The sequence below is a fragment of the Oryzias latipes genome, chromosome 9 (genome assembly GCF_053564925.1).
Source record: "Oryzias latipes strain Hd-rR chromosome 9, Olatipes_Hd-rR_3.1".
Taxonomy (NCBI): Eukaryota; Metazoa; Chordata; class Actinopteri; order Beloniformes; family Adrianichthyidae; genus Oryzias; species Oryzias latipes.
In genome coordinates this window covers 12,309,947-12,316,837 of record NC_136245.1, presented here as the reverse complement: position 1 = coordinate 12,316,837, position 6,891 = coordinate 12,309,947, and the positions used below count along the sequence as shown (strand labels likewise).

Below are 6,891 nucleotides of genomic sequence, written 5' to 3'. Positions count from 1 at the left end.
TGAGAACTTTGACTTTTGAGTTCATTTTGGCCACAAAAAACAGTTTTTCATTCAAAAGTGTCAAAAATGCGTTTTCAGCTCCAAATAGCACTGTTTGGACTTCTCCACTTACAAGGTGACAAGAAATAACACTTTCTTCACTTTTGAGTGCATATTGTACATAAAAATCAGTTTTTCATTCAAAAGTTTCAAAAAAGAGTTTTCAGCTCCAAATAGCACTGTTTGGACTGCTCCACTTACAAGGTGACAAGAAATAACACGTTCTTCAACTGAAAATGAGAACTTTGACATTTGAGTTCATTTTGGCCACTGTCAGATAAATGCATCTAGACATTAAAGAAAAACACAATTATAAACAACAAACCACAACAAGAATCAAGTTTCTCATGCACGAGGGAGAGGAGCAAATGTGTTGGAAAAGGTCCACCACGTTTCTCTTCTCAAAGGTCTGCCCCTCCCTGTGCTGCTTTTATTAAGAACACATGTGGGAGGTAACAATTCAAGACAAAGAGGAAAAGTTCATTAGGGGGTGTCGTATAATGACCCATTTGGTTGGATTCTAACTTCAAACAGTATCCCTTATCAGCTCAGGACAGTGTGTCGTAAACCCCTCATCCTGGGTGGGAGATGAGAAGCAGATGAACAAACACACAACTGTTTTCAGAAGAGGTAAAAAGGTCAATCTGAGTTAACATTTAAACATACATTTAACCAAATACATTTAAGCAATGATAATAATAAAACAAATTCCTTCACATACTCCCTCCTTTTTATCATTGAGAAATATTAAAATCTCACATCCAATATCACATCTCTTTTCAGTTTTCTGTGACATCTTCATTTTCATAACACTTTCAATTTACACTCAGATGAGAAGTTCTTTTTTTTTTTTTTCAAGTCATTTCAGTTTCAAAATCATTACAGTCATCTTGGTCTCCCTTTAATAACAAGTTGTATTCTTGACTCATAAGAACACTTTGTACTCAACCATTCACTGCTCTGGAAATCATAGATTGAATACAAGGAAAAATGCACATAGTGAACACACAACATATGATCAGTACCATAAGAATAGGTGTCACTATTTTTAACAAAAGTTGCCACCAGGAACCAAAAGCAAGCCAGGAGAAGAAATCCCAAGATTGGGGTTTCCTGTCATCCTGAATTGCCTGCTGAACCTTTTCAAGCTGATGTAATGCTTCAGTGATGCTGTGACCTTCATCGGTGTTGTCAGGAATAAATGTACAACAGGTATAATTTAACATTATACAAACACCTCCCTCCTGAGCAACCAATAAGTCCAAAACCAACTGTTCTGTAGAACCATAAGTCTCATGCTTGACATTTCTTCATTATAGACTTTAAATGCTTTAATTGTAGCGTTCAAAAATAAACCTAATCGATAGTCAATGGTCTCAATTCTGAGAGCGTTTTAGCATTTCCCACCTAGGGAAACAATGCCATAGTTACCTTTTCCCCAGTATTCCAGTGTTTATGGTCTCCAGGAACATCTGATCCCCAAATGGAATCATGTGGCTTGACATCAATAAGGTTACGTCTGTGACGCAGGTGAGGCTCATGGACTGCAGAAACTATGAAAGTGTGACCTGTGACCTTTACGGGAGCACAAATCCCACTCCAGTCTCTGGGCAGACTGAGGTAGAGGGGCTGCCCACATAACCAAAACATTTGATGAACCACATAAGTACCATTGTTACCTGGCATTAAATCTGGATTAGATCCAACACAACGTCCTCCAGGGCAGGGAACTGCATAACCATGGTAAACTCTGTCATTGATTATCTGGACTGTGAAGGGAACAAGAAGTTCATGACACATCTTCGTCGGCAAAGTTCCTAAAAACTCTGTGCCATTTTTAGTTACGCAATGTGGAAACACAGTTCCTGTTTCCACACTAACATATGGAGCTAATGATTTTGTCAATTTCAGTTTTTTAAACTAATACAAACTCTTGCAACTCCGTCTTACAAGAGTACCATTTGAAGTGGTGACGGCTCCAGTACTAATATACCCTCTGGTACTATATTCAATAACACAGTCGCTTTTCCACTCAGAAAATTGCTTTGCCTGTAGATTAGGATGTAGGGATGAAGCTGGAATTACAGAACAACATAGCAATCAGATCTATGCATTTCCTTAGCCAGTAACATAACATACCTATACCAAGAATTTGTCATATACAGGTGAGTTATGTTCATTTTTGGACTATTCAAAACATCATGTTCATCAATACTCAGCCATCGTCGAGAAATGTTTTTTTCCTTGTTGGTGGTTCTTCTTGTAGGTGGATAATGATTCCAAAAGAACCAAATCCTTTTGGTGGCTCCTGTCAGGAATAGCAGGAACAGTAAACAAAATAAACTGTCTCTTAGCCCAGTTGGACACGCCATGGTGGATATGTGCCTATCTTCAGAAGGGAGAGGTTACTAGCACATCACCTCCTTAAGTCCTCTAACAGTGTAGGATCCGTGTAGTGCAAAAGAGATCTGGTGTGCTTTCTTCCCTAAAACTAGGTGGATTCCCCTGCTTCGCTGACTTTGAGACAAGCAGCTTCTATACGGCTGCCTCCCTTTGTAGTCAGACTTCCCCACCTAGCAGTTGGAATTAGCCTCACCCAGATGCTTTTTCTTGCAGTGTGACAGGTGGATCCAAGACGTCCTTTCAGCAATCTTGACAGCTGTTGGTGTAGTCAGCAGGACTTGGAATGGCCCTTCCCAACGTGGGCTGGACCAACACTTCCTTTTTATGGCCTCCACAAACACCCAGTCACCAACCTGCACTGGTGAAGTGTCCTGTGGAGATAAGAAGGAATCTGGCACTTGATTTGTCCTTTGCACATCTTTAGTGGTAAACATTTTTCTCAAATAATCCACTAAATTTGCATCATCATCTGGAGAATGTTGCTGTGTAGGATCAAGGTCTGGTAACCTATAAGAACGTCCATACAACATTTCAAAAGGCGTTAAAGGTTGACCTGCTGTGCGTGTGATACGCATACTTAGCTGAACTAAGTCTATGCAGTCAGGCCACTGTCTGTTTGTCTCTTCCATGCATTTCTTTAACTTTGATTTGATAGTGCCATTAGTTCTCTCAACTAATCCTGCACTCTGTGGGTGATAACTACAATGTCTCTTTAAATCAATACAAAGATGTTGAGCTATTTTGTCTATCACTTGATTTACAAAATGTGTACCATTATCACTTCTTATCACTTGCGGTATGCCAAAAGTTGGGATTATTCTTTTACAAATACCTTTAGCTACTGTAATAGCATCTTGTGTTGCACATGGAAAAATTTCAACCCATTTGGAAAATGCATCAATAATCACTAAACAATATTTCAATTTTTTTTTGCTTTTATTTAATTTAATAAAATCCATAAGGATTGTATGGAAAGGAAAAGGTGGTTCAGAAAATCTTCCTCTCTTAAATTTAACATTGCCTTGGGGATTATGATGCATACATGTAACACATTGTTTAAAAAAAGTTTTTTGAATAGAGAATAAATCCATAAGTTGTATAATATTTCTCTAATAAATTCATCCTCCCCCCTGTTGAATCATGGCAAAGCCCATGACTCAAAATTGCTGCCTATTTGTTCATGGATTTTGGTAAAATAGGTTGTCCTTCTGTGCTGACATAAAAACTTTTTTCCAACTTTTCTCCCTTTTTCAACCATAAATCTTTTTCTTGTTGTGGTGCGCTGGGTGGCATTTCTTTTTTTTTTTTTTTTAAAATCAGCGGTTGCATCTGCAGTCAAATCCTCATTTGTGCATATTTCTACATCTTTTGTTGCAGCTTGCTTTGCTGTTACATCTGCAAAGGAATTACCTTTAGAATTATGATCTGTTCTTCGTGTGTGTGTCTCACATTTAGATATTGCTACTTTAGATGGTAACATTACAGCAGTTAATAATTCTTTCAGTAAGTCTACATGCGTTACTGGTTTTCCTGTTGACGTTTGAAACCCTCTGTTCTTCCACTGTTGACAAAATAAATACACTGTAGCAAACGCATATTGGCTATCAGTGTTGATTGTAACTGGCTTATCTTAAAACAGTTTGCATGCTTCAGTTAAAGCTGTCAACTCTGCTGATTGTGCTGAGTAATTTCCACGCAGGGGTCCTGCCTTCAAAACCTTATCTTGAGTTACAACAGCAAAACCCACTTTGTTTCTGCCTGTCTCATCTTTCTTTGCTGACCCATCAACAAAAACTATTTCTCTTTCAGTGAGATCTAAAAATTCATCACCAATTGGTTGAATTACTAGTTCTGATTAATCTTTTATCTTGTCATTTCTTTTACCATCTAATCAATCTGATTTCTTCCTTTCAGGACAATCTCTCTCTCCCAATGATCTCTCTGTCCACAAATCCAACATCCATCATCAACCTGCTCTGACCCTCTGTTGCTACTTCCTCTAAACGTTCTTCAAAAATTTTCCTTAAAATTTCCTTTCCCACGTCCACGATCTCTTCCTCTCTTCACATTCCTTCCAAAAAACACATCACTACTTTCCTCCTGCCAAAATGTATCTACACTTTGATTCCTAAATTTATTTTTATTCACCATCACTTTTTCTGCATGAACAGCAAAATTCATAAACTGTTGTAGTGCTCCTGTAGGCAGATCTATGTAAAGTGTCCTTATCTAGTCTGCAATCTCTGGTTTCATAGCTTGTAGTAAAGCTTGTTTCAGCTGCTGTCTATAGGGACTTTTATCATTATCATTATCTCTGAGTCCACAATTAGCTTTAAAACTTCTTCAAATCTGACTCGAAAATCAGACACTAACTCTCCATCTTTTTGTTTAGTTTGACCAATCTTTCCATAATCAGGTCTCATTGGAAAGGCTTCTCTAATTCTTTGTCCTAAAAGTGTTAGACTTTGAATTAACTCTTGACTGTTATGTGGAAGAGGTCTGGGTGGATCGTCATCATTCATAGGATTCCTTTACTTTTGCCCAGTCTGCTTTCATAGCAGTCATACATGCTTTCTGACATTTAATGCCATTCAGATGGGATTGGGCACTTCAATGATTGGAAATGTCTATGCAACTTTAGATGACTCTCCAGCTTCTTCCAAACCAACCCCCATAGTTTTACTCCATTCAAGTTTTTTCCCTTTTCCTCCTAACATTATTTTTCCTTTTTCTGGTTTATTTAAATCAGTCACTGGTGGGTAAAAACCCGTCAACAGAGGAGCATTTGTCCCCTGGTAGGAGGAGGTGAGAAATCAGCTGGTTTCTGCTCTCCCCCCCTTTCATCCTGCTCCTGCTCGGTCTGCAGCCCGCTGCAGCCTGCTGGTGCAGGGGTCTGAGTCTCACAACTGATTTATCCTCCTTTTTTTAGCAATCAGACATGCTTCTCTAGTTTTACTTTTCTGAATGCCATTCTTTATTTTTCGTTGCTTCATTTAAGCACAGTTTTGCACAAATTAATTCTTCACTATTTTTTTTTTGTTTCTTTTTTAGTTTTTATTCTGTTTTTAATTGGTAACCATTGAACTAATTCAGTACATTCCCCTTAAAATTGTAGTTTTATCCCATTTTACCAAGAATGTAGTTGAACCTGGATGAACCTCTTTCTATATATTTTTAATCTCATGGTAATTCAACTTTTTTATTTGAATTCCCCCATTTTTTATATTTTTTCAATTTTTTTACATTTACGTTAGTCACAGAGTGTGATCAGAACCAACAGAGAATTTCTCTCAGGACCGAATTTCACTCCCCGTGCAACAAGCTTCTAGGTCAGACCTGTTGTCTGATCCGGTCACACGTTTAGGGTCCTCCCAGGAGCAAAACCCGTTTTAGACTCTGGGTTCCTTTCACCTAAAGCCTAATGAGATGAAATCTTGTTCTACTTCAACAAGCAGCCTTGTGTTAACACCGCAAGGTTTCCAGCTGCTCACTGCTTCGAACAAGTTCACTCCTTTCACACATGCACACACATTCACACCAAAAAAAAACTTTTTTTATTTTATTTTTGTTGTTATTCTAGGCCTTTTAGGGACTTGAACCCTCTTACGCGTTTTAGGCTGCAGGACTCGAACCTACACCTTTATTTAGAATTCTGGACTTTTCCGGGACTCCAAACCCACACGTGTTTTAGGCAACAGGACTTGAACCTGTCCCTCAGAATTCTGGGCCACTTCGGGGACTTGAACCCCTGAAAAAGCGCTGTACTTGCCTTGTCGTTGTGGTCTGACTGGTTAACGAATAACGTCAATCCGGACCCAGGGATCAGACCAGTCGATTGGCCGGCGTAGAATTCACTACGACGGACTTTCCTCCGGAGACCTGGTCTCACGGGCTGTGCACAGACTTCAATCGGCGTGGTCCTCCCCCAAGGACGCAGATATGTTGTCATTTCCGGCTCGAAGGACCAAAGAATGTCAGATAAATGCATCTAGACATTAAAGAAAAACACAATTATAAACAACAAACCACAACAAGAATCAAGTTTCTCATGCACGAGGGAGAGGAGCAAATGTGTTGGAAAAGGTCCACCACGTTTCTCTTCTCAAAGGTCTGCCCCTCCCTGTGCTGCTTTTATTAAGAACACATGTGGGAGGTAACAATTCAAGACAAAGAGGAAAAGTTCATTAGGGGGTGTCGTATAATGACCCATTTGGTTGGATTCTAACTTCAAACAGTATCCCTTATCAGCTCAGGACAGTGTGTCGTAAACCCCTCATCCTGGGTGGGAGATGAGAAGCAGATGAGCAAACACACAACTGTTTTCAGAAGAGGTAAAAAGGTCAATCTGAGTTAACATTTAAACATACATTTAACCAAATACATTTAAGCAATGATAATAATAAAACAAATTCCTTCACAGCCACAAAAACAGTTTTTCATTCAAAAGTG

At 38.9% G+C, this 6,891-nt stretch overlaps 1 long non-coding RNA gene across 1 annotated transcript; it reads right to left on the bottom strand.

Moving 5' to 3' along the window:
• Window positions 1-375: 375 nt before the first annotated feature.
• Window positions 376-6,546, bottom strand: LOC144994551 (uncharacterized). Its single transcript, XR_013658113.1, has 2 exons — window positions 6,212-6,546; window positions 376-2,813 (listed from the first exon to the last, which is right to left on the bottom strand). It is a non-coding gene; the product is annotated as an uncharacterized LOC144994551 (long non-coding RNA).
• Window positions 6,547-6,891: the final 345 nt, after the last annotated feature.